Source organism: Prunus avium, chromosome 5 (genome assembly GCF_965620075.1).
Source record: "Prunus avium chromosome 5, drPruAviu1.hap1.1, whole genome shotgun sequence".
In the NCBI taxonomy this organism is placed as follows: domain Eukaryota; kingdom Viridiplantae; phylum Streptophyta; class Magnoliopsida; order Rosales; family Rosaceae; genus Prunus; species Prunus avium.
The window spans coordinates 11,910,992-11,926,147 of record NC_142288.1 but is presented as its reverse complement, the minus strand read 5'-3'; positions in this window follow the sequence as shown (position 1 = coordinate 11,926,147).

The window sequence follows — 15,156 nt, the reverse complement described above, 5'->3', positions numbered from 1 at the left end:
GAAAATCATTCGTTATCCGATCGTGCGATCGTGAGCAATCCGACCGTCCGATCGAGACCAAATTCTCGGGACGTGTGTCCTAGGTATGAGGGAACCCCTAGGAACTTTCAGAGCGGGTTTTTGAGGCCGTGGACCCCAAGGGGTCCTGAGTTGACTTTTGGGGACGTTATCGTTTTGAGTCCCGAGTTACTTCTAAACCATGTCCACTGAGAGGAAAGTTAGTGTGGGCAAAGGAACAACCTCTATTAGAATGCACACACCTTTAGGAGCCGGGGGTGAGGGTTTTTAACTTATTATTTTTTTATTGAGCAGATTTATTAATAAAGTATTATGATGATCATTCAGGCACCCGGGCACAGACTGACCCGCAGGAGGGACCTTCGTAAAGTCCAGCTAGCTCAGATCACCAATGAGTGAACCTTTTTGTGTTCATAAATGAATTTATGCAAATTAATCTTATTACTTGATCTTGAATAAGTTATTCATTGTCCAGAGTTTTAATAGCTTGATTTATTGTTGTTTTTATATGTTTATTTTATATGCTGCTGAGTTGAGAGTGCCTAGAGATTTTGGCATAGCAGAATTTTTAGATAATTAACAGATAAATTGACAGCAGAGTTCAAGGGCAGATAAGAATTCAATTATATCCTTATTTACTTTTCAGAACTTTATATTTTCTTAAAAGCCACCCTAGGTACCCAAGCATATTAAAGGTTGCCTTCAGTTATATGTTGCCTTCGGTATAAAATGGTTGCCTTCGGTTATATTGATGTCGACGGACATCCAATTGCCTTTGGGTAGGTCAGCATGCTAGACACCGCCCCACGAGTTTCGGGGACGCTCAAACCGTGGGTGTGAGGAACGCGGCTCAGATGGACCAAGTGTCCCCTGAATCCCGTGAGGATTGCGGCTCGAGTGACTTTGTGTTTCCTGAGGTCTGCTAGGACGTGTCACTCCGGTGGCACAAGGATGGAATTGACGGAAACTAAAGGAATTGACGGAATAATAAATGGGTGCACCTAGGTGGTAGATTAAAGTGATTTTAATGCTTTTAAGAATTTAATGTTTGTTTAAGTGTGTGATTGGATCTATAGATATAAATATGTATGCATTGATTTCAGTACAATTTTATATATGGAAATGATATAGTTTCATAATTGATTTTACAGAGGGGCTTATTATGTTTTTTTTTTTAACTATGTTTCTAAAGCTTTGTTTTTGTCCACTCACCCTTTTCGTGTTTTGCGCCCCCTAGGCAGTAAGCGTGCATAGTGAGCCACCACTAGGCCGAGTCCAGCTTCTGCCACACCCTTTGACGACGTAGGGTCTTGTATAATTATTTTATGCTTGTAGTCTTCTGTATAGAGCTCTGATATTGCCCTTGAAATATTTTTTTTAACTGTTGGAATGTATTTATTTGCATGCTGGCAGTTGGTGCACATATTTCTATGCCTATCTAACAGGTGTAACTTTGGGTTTGGTCTACTGTGGCCCTGGCACATTAACAGTTGCAGCCCTTATAATATTGTTTCCACCCCTATGAACAAGAGCAAGGGCAAGGGAAATTACTATTCACTTTAATTTATTTTCTATTTTTTATACTTGAACTTTAAAAATTAATTTTATTCTTTAAACTTTATAGAAAAAAATTTCATAATTTTTTGTTTTTTTTTTTTCATGTTTTTTTGTTTTTTTGTTTTTTCAATTTTGATTACATGAAAAATGGCAATCGTTAAATTGTTGTGGAAAATTTGATCGAACGCCCCAAGTGCTGCCACATGCCTTGTAGCAGTGGAAAACAAATTTTAAAAGCGCGGTGACGCTAGCCTAGCGTCAGCATGACATCAGCAAATCTAGGCAAAAGCACGAGCTGGATTTGCCTTTTAGCTTGCCTAGGTTGGTGTCCCCCACGTCTTGCCCGAGCTGCTTTGTGCACACTGGAGTCGTCTCGTAGGCCTAGGGCCCCTTCCTACCTGGGCTAAACCCTTCCGATGGAAGTGCTTTTATAGCCGAAATCGAAATCATGTGTGAAATTTTTTTGGGATTTTCAAGAGCAATCAGGCAGCTAAAATCAGATTTCATCTTTAAGTTTGAATTAATTTATCCAACCAAAGGCACAATTATGCAATCAATTCAACATGTTGTGGGAATCGAATTAATTCATAACCCTAGGTCAAATAATTCATACTATTTGGGGATTATTTGACCTAATTGGGAACTATTCAATTTAATTGGGGGTTACCCAATTAAATAGAATGTTACCTAATTAGGTTAATGATTGATTTGATTCCTACGAATATTCTCAATTAAAGGAGGAGTTACCTAATTAAATTAGGTATTGATTTGATTACCTCAAATAGGCTAATTAGTCAAATCTCGCCAAATTGGGGAGGAATAATTCCCTTCCATCTACGGAATTATTCCTCTGAAACCCTAGCTCCCGAGACCTCTATAAAAGGATGGCCGCATACAAGGGTTGGGGTACGTCTAAAATTACTACCGAATCTCTGCCTAAATTATTTCTCACAAACCCTAGCCGCCACTCTCTCTCTCCCTTTTACACAAGGCTCCGGCCACCCGGTTTCTACCACACATACATATTCTCGTACCCTATTTTAGCTATCGTTTCTCTTTAGATCGATTGAACTGACTTAGGCATCGGAGGGCCTTTGGCCAACACCCCCCGGGTGTGGTCCTCTTATTGCTATTCATTTTGCAGGGAGAAAGAGAAGCGGAGAAGACGGAGGAATCTTTCAACCGAATATTCCCGTGGGAGGAAATTTGCTCCCACAAATTGGTACTTTCATTGAGAGCACGAGTTATACTCAATGCGTGCTCAAGGAATCCGTTCCTCCTATTTTCCAATCCACCGAAGCCTTCCAAATAACCATGGTTGGAAGCAAACGTCTTAGAAGCAAAACCACCGCTATGGCGCACTCCGGAAAGGCCAAAACCTCGCTGCCACCACGAGGTACAGCTGCTGCTAGCGATTTGCAGCAACCTCCCATTGCTGCCAGTACGTTCCAGCAGCTTCCCGGCGAGATCCAGCAACATCCGATGGCTGCCAGCGCATTCCAGCAGCTCCCAGGAGACTTGCAGCAGCCTCCCATAGCGGGTTCCAGCAGCCCCCCGTGGCTGCCCTTGCTGTCCAACCACCTCCGGGGGCCTCACAACCTCTCCAAACAGCTGCTGTACCTGTTTTGCAGCAGCCTCCCGCGGCTGCCAGCACATTTCCGCAGCTTCCCGTGACTGCCAATACATCGCAGCAACCTCCCATGGCTGCCCATACCTTGCCGCAGCCTCCAGAAGCCATAGAACGGCCGCCAATGGCCGCCGGAACGGCCATACATGCTGCTGGAATTGTTCCACCTCTTATTGCACATACCTTATTTAATAGATTTATTATTTAAAGGCACAAGTGATATTATAATTGGCATATAATCATGTTTCTATCATGCGTGCTAATTACATTTTATCACTAATGATCAGAAAAATACCAAATGAGTTGGTGGCCAACCTACGAGTCCTTGGTCCACCTGATCAACGATTCTCCGGTCAACCCAACGCATGATCCTTCAAGCATTCCCTCCATTGCCTCCATGCTCGACGCACGCTCCCGCGTACACCTCCCATGAAACCCTAGCCCGTATGCAGTTGGACTCCACACACTTCTCTCCTCCCGATCCACGAAGTCAAGCAGACCTTAATTAGAGAGTTGACCAGCTAGCTCAGAAAGTTGACCAGCTCCTCAACCATATAAACTTAGCTCAAAACCTTGGCCTTGGACCACTGGGCGAAGAGAGAAGGATGGACGACTGCGCCAACAGGCAGATCGACGGGTGCCGAGCAGGTCGAGTAGGCATGAGCAGACAAGGAGAGGGACAACAACGTGATCAGTTCGCCAACATGTCGCAAGCATCCGCAAGCCACACTCAGCGCAACGTGCGAGGAAGGCTGGGCCCACGACTTGATGTCCGCGCCCGATTGGGCCCGCAGAGGAATGTTCTTCAAAGGCTAGGCTCCAAGGGAGGTCAACCTGACAACCTTCACGGTGAGGATGGTGAGGAAAGGCGCTCCGCTACTCACTCTCAAACTACCGATTCTCGTCGACAAGCTACGGAGAATCACTCGAAAGCGCAGTCTACCAACACGCCGCCTAGGCAACGCAGCCGAGAAGCTTGAACCTTGCGAATCAACGAGGAGGTCGATCAGCGTCGCCCAAATCGCAAGGGTCGCCAACGTGTCCAACTAGCAATGCGTGCATAAGACGTCAAGAAGCTTGTGAATGACCAACTACGAGACTTGAAAGCCAGCGAGAACTTCGAAGATGCCCTACGCAAGGAGATGGACCAAGCGAACTCCTCGCCTTTCACTGTCGAAATTGAGCAGGCGGCTCCCCTGAAGCGGTTCTCGACGCCTTCGTTTACGCTCTTCAATGGAGACTCCGATCCCGAGAGCTACCTAAAACACTTCAAAGCAGAAAAGGCCAACATCGTAGGATGTGACGACCAGATCGCGTCCTCTGCTTTCAAGAAAGGCCTTCCAGCTGAACATGACGTATACCGCGAGCTGACTATCGCTCCCAGCCAGACTCTGGCAGAGGTCCTCGGAACCGTGGAACGCTAGGCGCTCTGGGATGATGATCAAATCGCCGCGAAAAGGTCTACTAAGCAGCAAGATCAACCAACCAAGCGGGCAGACCAAAAGAACGACGCGTTTGGCAACAGGAACAAGGACAAGCACAGGTCGCACCCAAAAGAGGACGCTACGGCAGGAGAAAATTACACTAAGTTCTCCATCACCATACACCAAATCTTAGCCCAAGTGAAGGACAAGTGGGATGACCAGTGCGAAGTAGCTTTTCAAAACTTGAAAACCTACCTCACTTCACCTTGATCGGTTCATAATTGTATATTATTTCTTACCCTTCTAGCTTATGATTTGGTTATGTTTTTGAGTTAAACTTGTGCTTTTAATCCTTTTTGTGTTTATCTTTCAGTTAATTGAGCTTTAGGTAACAATGATGGCTTTGGAGAACATAATTCATGCAATTCAAGCATGTTAAGGCCTAATTTGGATGAATTGATGAAGAGCTTAAAGACAAATTCATTATGGCTACAGCCCCCTGCCAGTCCAGTTCCGTAGGTCATATTGCAAGCTTTGTTTCAGCAACCTACATAGCTCGGATGAGGCCACATTCTTCATGAACGTTGCTCCAATTGGTGTGTACTATAACATATCCAAAATTCAGCCCCATTGGATAAATCTGGAGTCCGTTACCTAGCAAACACAGAACCATGCTCAGGATGGATCTTATCAGCGCGGAAAATGAGTTAGCAATTTGTTTCGGCCTTAACTTCTTCCTCCGACCTTGGATTGGCCCAAATAACATATGGCTGGAAAGAAGACATTCTGAACTTCAATTTAGAGTGCTTAAAGTCCTAATTTGATTAAGAGAAGCCCAAGTTGTAAGCCCTTGAAGTTGCTGGTCATGCTGACCTCAGCATGTGCTGGTTGGATGCTTGGTCATGGTGAGCTAGGTATGAGCTATCATTTCTGGTTGGAAGCTTGGTCATGGTGACATGAAGATGAGCTAGGGCTGCTGGTGGGATTTAGTGGTGAAGTGCATCAACCAATTCAAGATTTTCTAATACAAGTGCATCACCCATTTCAGATTTTCTAATACAAGTGCATCAACCATTTCAGATTTTATAATTCAAGTGTTGTATGCATTAATCTTATTGAATTCTGATTTTCACTTCCCCTAGGCCTATAAATAGGGAAGTTCTCTAAGCTTGTAATAACACCCCAAGGGGGGGGAGCTCTCAAACACTTCTCTAGAGCTCCCTTCCCTTCTCTCCCTCAAATTCTCTTAGTTTCCCTTTGTAGTTCTCAATTGTTGTAATAAGATCATTCTATTAAATTTTCTTTGTACTAAATATCAAACACTTTTCCTTTCTCTTCTTCTAATTCTCTAAAGCTTTCAAACACATGTTCTTCCAAAATCCTCAAAGTTCTCAAACATCTCTCTACTTCCCTTCTCTTCCAAAAGTCTCCATGTCTCAAACACTTCACAAACACATTTCTCTTCCTTCCCTAAGTTCTCAAATTCTCCAAGTTCACAAACATCCTCCAAGTTCTCAACCACTCTCTTCCAAATTCTCAAAGTTCCTAAACACTCTCTTCCAAAATCCACAAAGCTCTCAAAACACCTCTCTACTTTCTTCTCCAAATCCTCCAAGTTCTCAAACACTCTCTTCCAAATTCCCCATGTCTTAAACACATTCCCTTCCAAAATCCTCAAAGCTCTCAAACACATGTTCTTCCAAAATTCTCTAAAGTTCCCAAACACTTTCTTCTCCCTCCTCAAAGTTCTCAAACACTTCCTTTCTTCCTCAAAGTTCTCTTAGTTTCCTTAATGTTTTCTTAGTTGTAATTTATTTTTCTTTGTTATGTAAATTCTTTTCTTAAGTTTTCAAGTTGAATTAGTTTCCAAGTTTCAATTATGGTTTTTGTTCTTATTCATTATGCTTATAAGTTAATATGCTAGTTTGAATGATTGATCACCATTTAGGCTTGCATGTTAGCTATCTTGGTTTGAATTAAGAGTATACACCATGCTTTAATTCGAATTGAATTATGAATAGGAAGAGTATGTATGGACATTCGACAACAGGGATTAGATACATACTTGGTTGTTTAAAATGTTCTTCTATGCTTAATGGGTTCCTAATGCTTAATTTTAGGTTAGACAACAAATGATCAAATTAGGGAATTAGGAACACAAGGTTATGACCACACACCATGGCTTAATCATACTTTAGCTAGAATCAATCCATTAATCTAAATTGAACTTGGGAACTTATTTGCTTGAGTTACTTATTTCTTTCTTCCTTGTTTTATGTTCTTTGTTTTTGTTTCTATTTTGTGTAGGGAAACTAAATTGGATCATTCAATCACCAATCCCTGTGGAATCGACCTCGCACTTACATATGCTATACTACCAACGGTTCGTGCACTTGCGAGTATCACAAGTTGATGATGCAGCTTAATCCATTTTGGTGGAGCTAAATCTACGCAACAAGTTTTTGGCGCCGTTGCCGGGGATCGGTAACAAGTTCAAGCTCTCTCTAATGGAGTGTTCATAAATGCAATCGACACGTCTCCGGACGTAGGTCAAACGGGCCACTCTCATCGACACGTCTCCGGACGTAGGCCAAATGGGCCGCACTGATCGACACGTCTCCGGATGTAGGCCAAACGGGTCACTCTCATCGACACGTCTCCGAACGTAGGCCAAACGGGCCACTCTCATCGACACGTCTTCGGACGTAGGCCAAACGGGCCACACTGATCGACACGTCTCCGGACGTAGGCCAAACGGGCCACTTTCATCGACACGTCTCCGGACGTAGGCCAAATGAGCCACACTCATCGACACGTCTCTGAACGTAGGCCAAACGGGCCACTTTCATCGACACGTCTCCGGACGTAGGCCAAACGGGCCACACTCATCGACACGTCTCTGGACGTAGGCCAAACGGGTCTGTCTGCTGATCGGTGCATATTTACATATCATTTTGTACCCTTCTAGCTTATGATTTGGTTATGTTTTTGAGTTAAACTTGTACTTTTAATCCTTTTTGTGTTTATCTTTCAGTTCATTGAGCTTTAGGTAATAATGAGGGCTTTGGATAGTAAATGATGCAATCCATGCATGTTAGGGCCTAATTTGGATGAATGGATGAAGAGGTTAAAGACAAACTCAATTTTGGCTACAGTCCCCTGCCAGCTCAGTTTCGTAGGTCTTTCAGCAACCTACATAGCTCGGATGAGGCCACATTTTTCATGAACGTTGTTCCAATGGGTGTGTAATATAACATATCCAAAATTCAGTCCCATTGGATAAATATGGAGTCTGTTACCTAGCAAACACAGAGCCATGCTCAGGATGGATTTTATCAGCGCGCAAAATGAGTTAGCAATTTGTTTTGGCCTTAACTTCCTCCTCCGACCTTGGATTGGCCCAAATGATATATGGCTGGAAATAAGACATTCTGAACTTCAAGTTTGAGTGCTTAAAGTCTTAATTTGATTAAGGGAAGCCCAATTCGTAAGCCCTTGAAGTTGCTGGTCATGCTGACCTCAGGATGAGCTATTATTTCTGGTTGGAAGCTTGGTCATGGTGACATGAAGATGAGCTAGGGCTGCTGGTGGGATTTATTAGTGAAGTGCATCAACCATTTCAGATTTTATAATGCAAGTGTTGTATGCATTAGCCATACTTAATTCAGATTTTCAGCTTCCTTAGGCCTATATATAGTGAGGTTTCCCAAGCTTGTAAAAACACCCCAAGGGGGGGAGCTCTCAAACACTTCTCTAGAGCTCCCTTCCCTTCTCTCCCTCAAATTCTCTTAGTTTCTCTTTCTAGTTTTCAATTGTTGTAATGAAATCTTTTGTGTTGAAATTTTCCTTAAGTTTTTCTTAGTTCCACTTTACTTTTCATTATGTAAATTCTTTTCTTTAGTCTCAAGTTTGATTAGTTTCCAAGTTTCAATTATGGTTCATGTTCTTATTCATTATGCTTATAAGTTAATATGCTAGTTTGAATGATTGATCACCATTTAGGCTTGCATGTTAGCTATCTTGGTTTGAATTAAGAGTATACACCATGCTTTAATTCGAATTGAACTATGAATAGGAAGAGTATGTATGGACATTCGACAACAGGGATTAGATACATGCTTGGTTGTTTAAATTGTTCTTCTATGCTTAATGGGTTCCTAATGCTTAATTTTAGGTTAGACAACAAATGATCAAATTAGGGAATTAGGAACACAAGGTTATGACCACACACCATGGCTTAATCATATATTAGCTAGAATCAATCCGTTAATCTAATTGAACTTGGGAACTTATCTGCTTGAGTTAGTTATTTCTTTCTTCCTTGTTTTATTTATTTCCTTTCTTTTTCATTTCTGTTTTGTGTAGGAAAAATGAATTGGATCATTCAATCACCAATCCTCGTGGGATCGACCTCGCACTTACATATGCTATACTACCAAACGGCTCGTGCACTTGCGAGTATCACAAGTTGAGGATGCAACTGAAACCATTTTGGTGCAGCTGTATCTACGCAACATCTGCCGCGCAGATCTCACGGCCTGGGGTTCCGGGCCGGGGGGATATGCGTTAACACGCGGTTTCCTGCTTTTGGGTGCGGTGCGGTTGTGCGCGGGCGTGCCAGCACGGTCTACCGTGCGTCGATGTGTTGATGAGTGTTGGATGGATAAGTGGTGCGCTTGTTTGAACTCGTCTTCCTAATCAAACGATTGTAACCGAGAGAGGAATTGGTCTCGGCTGTTAGGTTCACGGCCTGAACTACAAGGCCGTTGAGTGATGGTGTTGGTGGTGGGTTTTGGGCGGTGCTCCGGCGCGCTGCTCAGGGAGCGACGATCGGATGATATATGGGGTGAGTGAACGAACAACAAGGATGGTGCTCCGGCGCCTTGAAAATCAAGGGTCGTATGATATATTGATGAATGGATTTTCCTTTCAATCTAACACTACTCCTAGGAAAGCAAGTAAAGATATTGAAAGTGCATTACAGGAAAAAATAAGTTGCTCCGTGGGAGGCTTTGTTTTTGATGTTGAACCCTTTGAATGTAGCTCGAGTCTTGTATTTATAGGAAGAGTCCCTGAATGAGTAATCGAGGCTGAATTTACGCATAGTGGAGTCTGATTAGCGCAAGTGGGTGTCCAATCGACATTTGGGATCGTGAAGTATGGTAGTGTGACCCCAGAAATCCCGGTGAATCTCGGCCGCCGCTCCTGATCGTGGGTTCTGAGCTTCTGGCCGTGGAGACGCATTTATGGCCTGGATAGCTGGTGAACCAATATCTCAGGCTGTCAGAATTCTTGTGAGAATGTCCACGTCTAATCACTATGATCCTTATCACCAAATCCTGACTTCAGTCACTTCCCACCTTCCCTCATGCATTAAATGCTTCTTTGTGGCCAATGGGTTTGCTGCATTAAACAGGCACTACTTCATTAAATGAAGCCTGGGACCCTGCTGTCACGTGATGATTTGCCTTTAATGCCTTGGCCGCGATTTTGTTCAGCCTCGGCCTCGGCCTTCGCTTGAGGTCGAGATGATCATGCCTTAGCATTTCTTCTTTTGTCTTTCGGAAGGTGAAGTACCCTGGCGAAACGCTGCGTTTCAGTTTTTACGAACAAGTGCCAAGGCCGAGAGAAAGGGCTCCTTCGGCCAGCTTATGGCCGTGATTTATCATGCACAAACAGGGTCACACTCATCGACACGTCTCTGGACGTAGGCCAAACGGGCCACTCTCATCGACACGTCTCCAGACGTAGGCCAAACGGGTCATTCTCATCGACACGTCTCCGGACGTAGGCCAAACAGGCCACACTCATCGACACGTCTCTGGACGTAGGCCAAACGGGCCACTCTCATCGGCACGTCTCCGGATGTAAGCCAAACGGGTCATTCTCATCGACACGTCTCCGGACGTAGGCCAAACGGGCCACTTTTATCGACACATCTCCGGACGTAGGCCAAACGGGCCACACTGATCGACACGTCTCCGGACGTAGGCCAAACGGGCCACTTTCATCGACACGTCTCCGGACGTAGGCCAAACGGGCCACTTTCATCGACACGTCTCCGGACGTAGGCCAAACGGGCCACACTCATCTACACGTCTCCGGACGTAGGCCAAACGGGTCACACTCATCGACACGTCTCTGGACGTAGGCCAAACGGGCCACTCTCATCGACACGTCTCCGGACGTAGGCCAAACGGGCCACTCTCATCGGCACGTCTCCGGATGTAAGCCAAACGGGTCATTCTCATCGACACGTCTCCGGACGTAGGCAAAACGGGCCACTTTTATCGACACATCTCCGGACGTAGGCCAAACGGGCCACACTGATCGACACGTCTCCGGACGTAGGCCAAACGGGCCACTTTCATCGACACGTCTCCGGACGTAGGCCAAACGGGCCACTCTCATCGACACGTCTCCGGACGTAGGCCAAACGGGCCACACTCATCTACACGTCTCCGGACGTAGGCCAAACGGGTCACACTCATCGACACGTCTCTGGACGTAGGCCAAACGGGCCACTCTCATCGACACGTCTCCGGACTTAGGCCAAACGGGCCACACTCATCGACACGTCTCCGGACGTAGGCCAAATGGGCCACACTCATCGACACGTCTCCGGACGTAGGCCAAACGAGCCACTCTCATCGACACGTCTCCGGACGTAGGCCAAACGGGCCACTCTCATCGACACGTCTCCGGACGTAGGCCAAACGGGCCACTTTCATCGACACGTCTCCGGACGTAGGCCAAACGGGCCATACTGATCGACACGTCTCCGGACGTAGGCCAAACGGGCCACTTTCATCGACACGTCTCCGGACGTAGGCCAAACGGGCCACTTTCATCGACACGTCTCCGGACGTAGGCCAAACGGGCCACACTCATCGACACGTCTCCGGACGTAGGCCAAACGGGCCACACTCATCGACACATCTCCGGACGTAGGCCAGACTTCTCCACACTCATCGACACGTCTCCAGACGTACGCTAAACGGGCCACTCTCATCGACATGTCTCCGGACGTAGGCCAGACTTCTCCACACTCATCGACACATCTCCAGACGTACGCTAAACGGGCCACTCTCATCGACATGTCTTTGGACATAGGCAAAACATGCCCGTAGTCCCTTAAGGGGGACCCTGGCCCTCGCTAATTTCCTAAGGAAAAACATCCTACGAGATATGTATACCACGCCCGGAGTCCCTTAAGGGAGACCCTGGCAATCATAAATCTCCAAAAGAAGATGCGCAATCAAAATACAGGCTGGTTACTCAAGCAGTCCACAAGTCAATATGTCAAGTTCAACAAAAGGAAGATGGTCGAATAAGACCAATTATTCTAAACAAGAAAGCAGAGTACAAGGTGAAAAGAAATAAAGGAGTCTTCATTTACTCTGAGACGCCAGCAGGAGATCCCTTATCTACAGCCTCTTCTGCATCCGCTTGATCAGTCACGTTCTCAGCAGCTCCACCTGCTTGATCCGCGACGTCTGCCACTACCTCATCTACTGCATCCTCCTCTGCTTCATCCTCTTTAGCTACCGCCTCTTCGGCTGCCTGCTCTTCAGCTCCTGCCATGTTCACAGCATTAACCTGCTCACTTTGCACATGGAGCAAGTCAGAACAGAGCACTCAATGTCTCCATCTCTAATGCAGACTTGTTATCGGCGCCAAACCTAGCAAGAAGCTTGTCATAACCAAATGAGACGTCAACATTCTTGCGCTCAAGATGGAAGTAGGCATCTTTTCGACTAACCAAGTCACCAGCAGAAGAGGGGGCAACAGCAGACGAGTTTCAGATAGTTTCAGCAGCAAAAACTAATCCTTTTTTAAGCAAATGGAGTGTTGCTTCCCTTTGTTTTTCCAAGGAAAGACTCGAGCGGGTGCCAAGTTCGCCGGCCTGGCGAACGTGGTTAACCAATTCAGTACAAGCGGACGGGCTTGACAGAAAGTTCGTCTTGAGCAGATCAGACACGCATACACCTCCTATGGGGTTGGGCTTGTCAACCTTGGGACCAACAGCTGACGTTGCAGAAGAACCCTTCGCCCGAGCAGATGACTCTCTCATCTTCTTAGCCTCTGCCAACCTCGCCTCCAAAGAAGTCCATGAGGCAGAATCGACTCCACGCTTGACTGCCCGTGCCTCAACAACCGAGCCATGAGCAGACCTCCCGCTTCGATCTCCATCCTTTGACTGATGCAGACGACTCGAACTACGAAGAGGAATATCTGCATCTCTTTGACGCTCGGCAGAACGGGATCGGGCACGAACTACCTCACGAAACAGATCATGATTTTCAAGCTTGTCAGCAGGAAGCTCGGATGATGATGGAACAGACCCCACTTGAGTCTTCTCAGCAGAATTGGACTTTGGCTTCTTCCTCAACAGAGACACATCATTCGCACGCGAAGTCGCAACTCCATTTCTAGAAGAGTTGACATCAGCCTTCCTTTGGGCAGATCATCATAATCTGGACCATTCTGCTTCCATCTCTCAACATCATGGGCAGGGGCAGACCACCAATTTCCTCCCGATACTTGCCCAGCTGACCAAGCCCGCAACGCATGAGGCCAAGCATGCTTCAGCCCAGACCTGCGACGATAGGCAATAGCTGGTCCACCTGCGAGCACCTGCTCTACCACGGCTGCCGCCCACTACCAGCCGTCGCTTGTCATGACGACAACTAGCCAGACTTCCCCCAGCTAGCCTTCGCAGCAAAAAAGAAGAAAAGGCGAAGAAAAAGAAATATACATGCTCGACTTACCTTTGGATGCACGGCAACTCATCTCTTCGACAAGCAGTACAAATTCTCCAAGATCTCTCTCAAGCTAGAAAGTAGAGAAGAGAAGCCCTAAATTTACACAGGTTGGGCATCCTAGGTCAAGAAGGAATCGCAAGCCCATTCATACTGGGAACCCAACTCCAAGAACAGTCAAAAGCTCACTCCAATTGGGAACCCAATCTGCAAAAGGAGTCCAACTCACTGAAGGAAGCCCAGTTACAGCTGGACAACGCAACAGATGATCTACATCTCCTACATGCCACCACGCGCCATGTAGAAGCTGGGGGGCATTTGTGGGAACCGAATTAATTCATAACCCTAGGTCAAATAATTCCTACTATTTGGGGATTATTTGACCTAATTGGGAATTATTCAATTTAATTGGGGGTTACCCAATTAAATAGAATGTTACCTAATTAGGTTAATGATTGATTTGATTCCTACGAATATTCTCAATTAAAGGAGGAGTTACCTAATTAAATTAGGTATTGATTTGATTACCTCAAATAGGGATTTGATTTATATCCCTAATAAATCAAATCCCTAATTAGTCAAATCTCGCCAAATTGGGGAGGAATAATTCCCTTCCATCTACGGAATTATTCCTCTGAAACCCTAGCTCCCGAGACCACTATAAAAGGATGGCCACATACAAGGGTTGGGGTACGTCTAAAATTACTACAGAATCTCTGCATAAATTATTTCTCACAAACCCTAGCCGCCACTCTCTCTCTCCCTTTTACACAAGGCTCCGGCCACCCGGTTTCTACCACACATACATATTCCCGTACCCTATTTTAGCTATCGTTTCTCTTTAGATCGATTGAACTGACTTAGGCATCGGAGGGCCTTTGGCCAACACCCCCCGGGTGTGGTCCTCTTATTGCTATTCATTTTGCAGGGAGAAAGAGAAGCGGAGAAGACGGAGGAATCTTTCAATCGAATATTCCCGTGGGAGGAAATTTGCTCCCACACATGTTATCCTAGCCATGTCTAAACATTCAATCTTAATAGTCAGTTAATTGAGTTCTTCCACCTCCACTCATGTGAGCAGGGATTTCGAAATCCCCAGACACCCAATAAATATTTGAGTACACCCCCCTTCCCCAAATCGTTTGTACTAACAAAAAAAATACATTCAAATCTTAACAGACGTCATATGCATCGCATCACCTCAAAACTCAAACAAGATATGTAAAATCCACAAAGTCGTATGACTATAAAATTATTGTTACTACCTAGCTCTCTTCTCCAGGATGGGTGTAACATCCCACATCGACTAATGGAGAGGGGGTGATGTGCCTTATATGTACATGCCCACCTCCATCTAACACGAGGCATTTTGGGAGCTCACTGGCTTCGGAGTCATGAGAACTCCGAAGTTAAGCGAGTTGGGACTAAAGCAATCCCAAGATGGGTGACCCACTGAGAAGTTGTTCGTGAGTTCCCAGAAACAAAACCGTGAGGGCAGATGGGGGGCCCAAAGCGGACAATATCGTGCTACAGTGGAGCAATCCTGGATGTGACAATTTGGTATCAGAGCCACTATGCCGTGTGGTGCGAGTGTGTCGACGAGGACGTCGGGCCCCTAAGGGGGGTGGATTGTAACATCCCATATCGACCAAAGGAGAGGGGGTGATGTGCCTTATATGTACATGCCCGCCTTCATCTAACACGAGGCCTTTTGAGAGCTCACTAGCTTCGGAGTCATGAGAACTTCGAAGTTAAGCGAGTTGGGGCT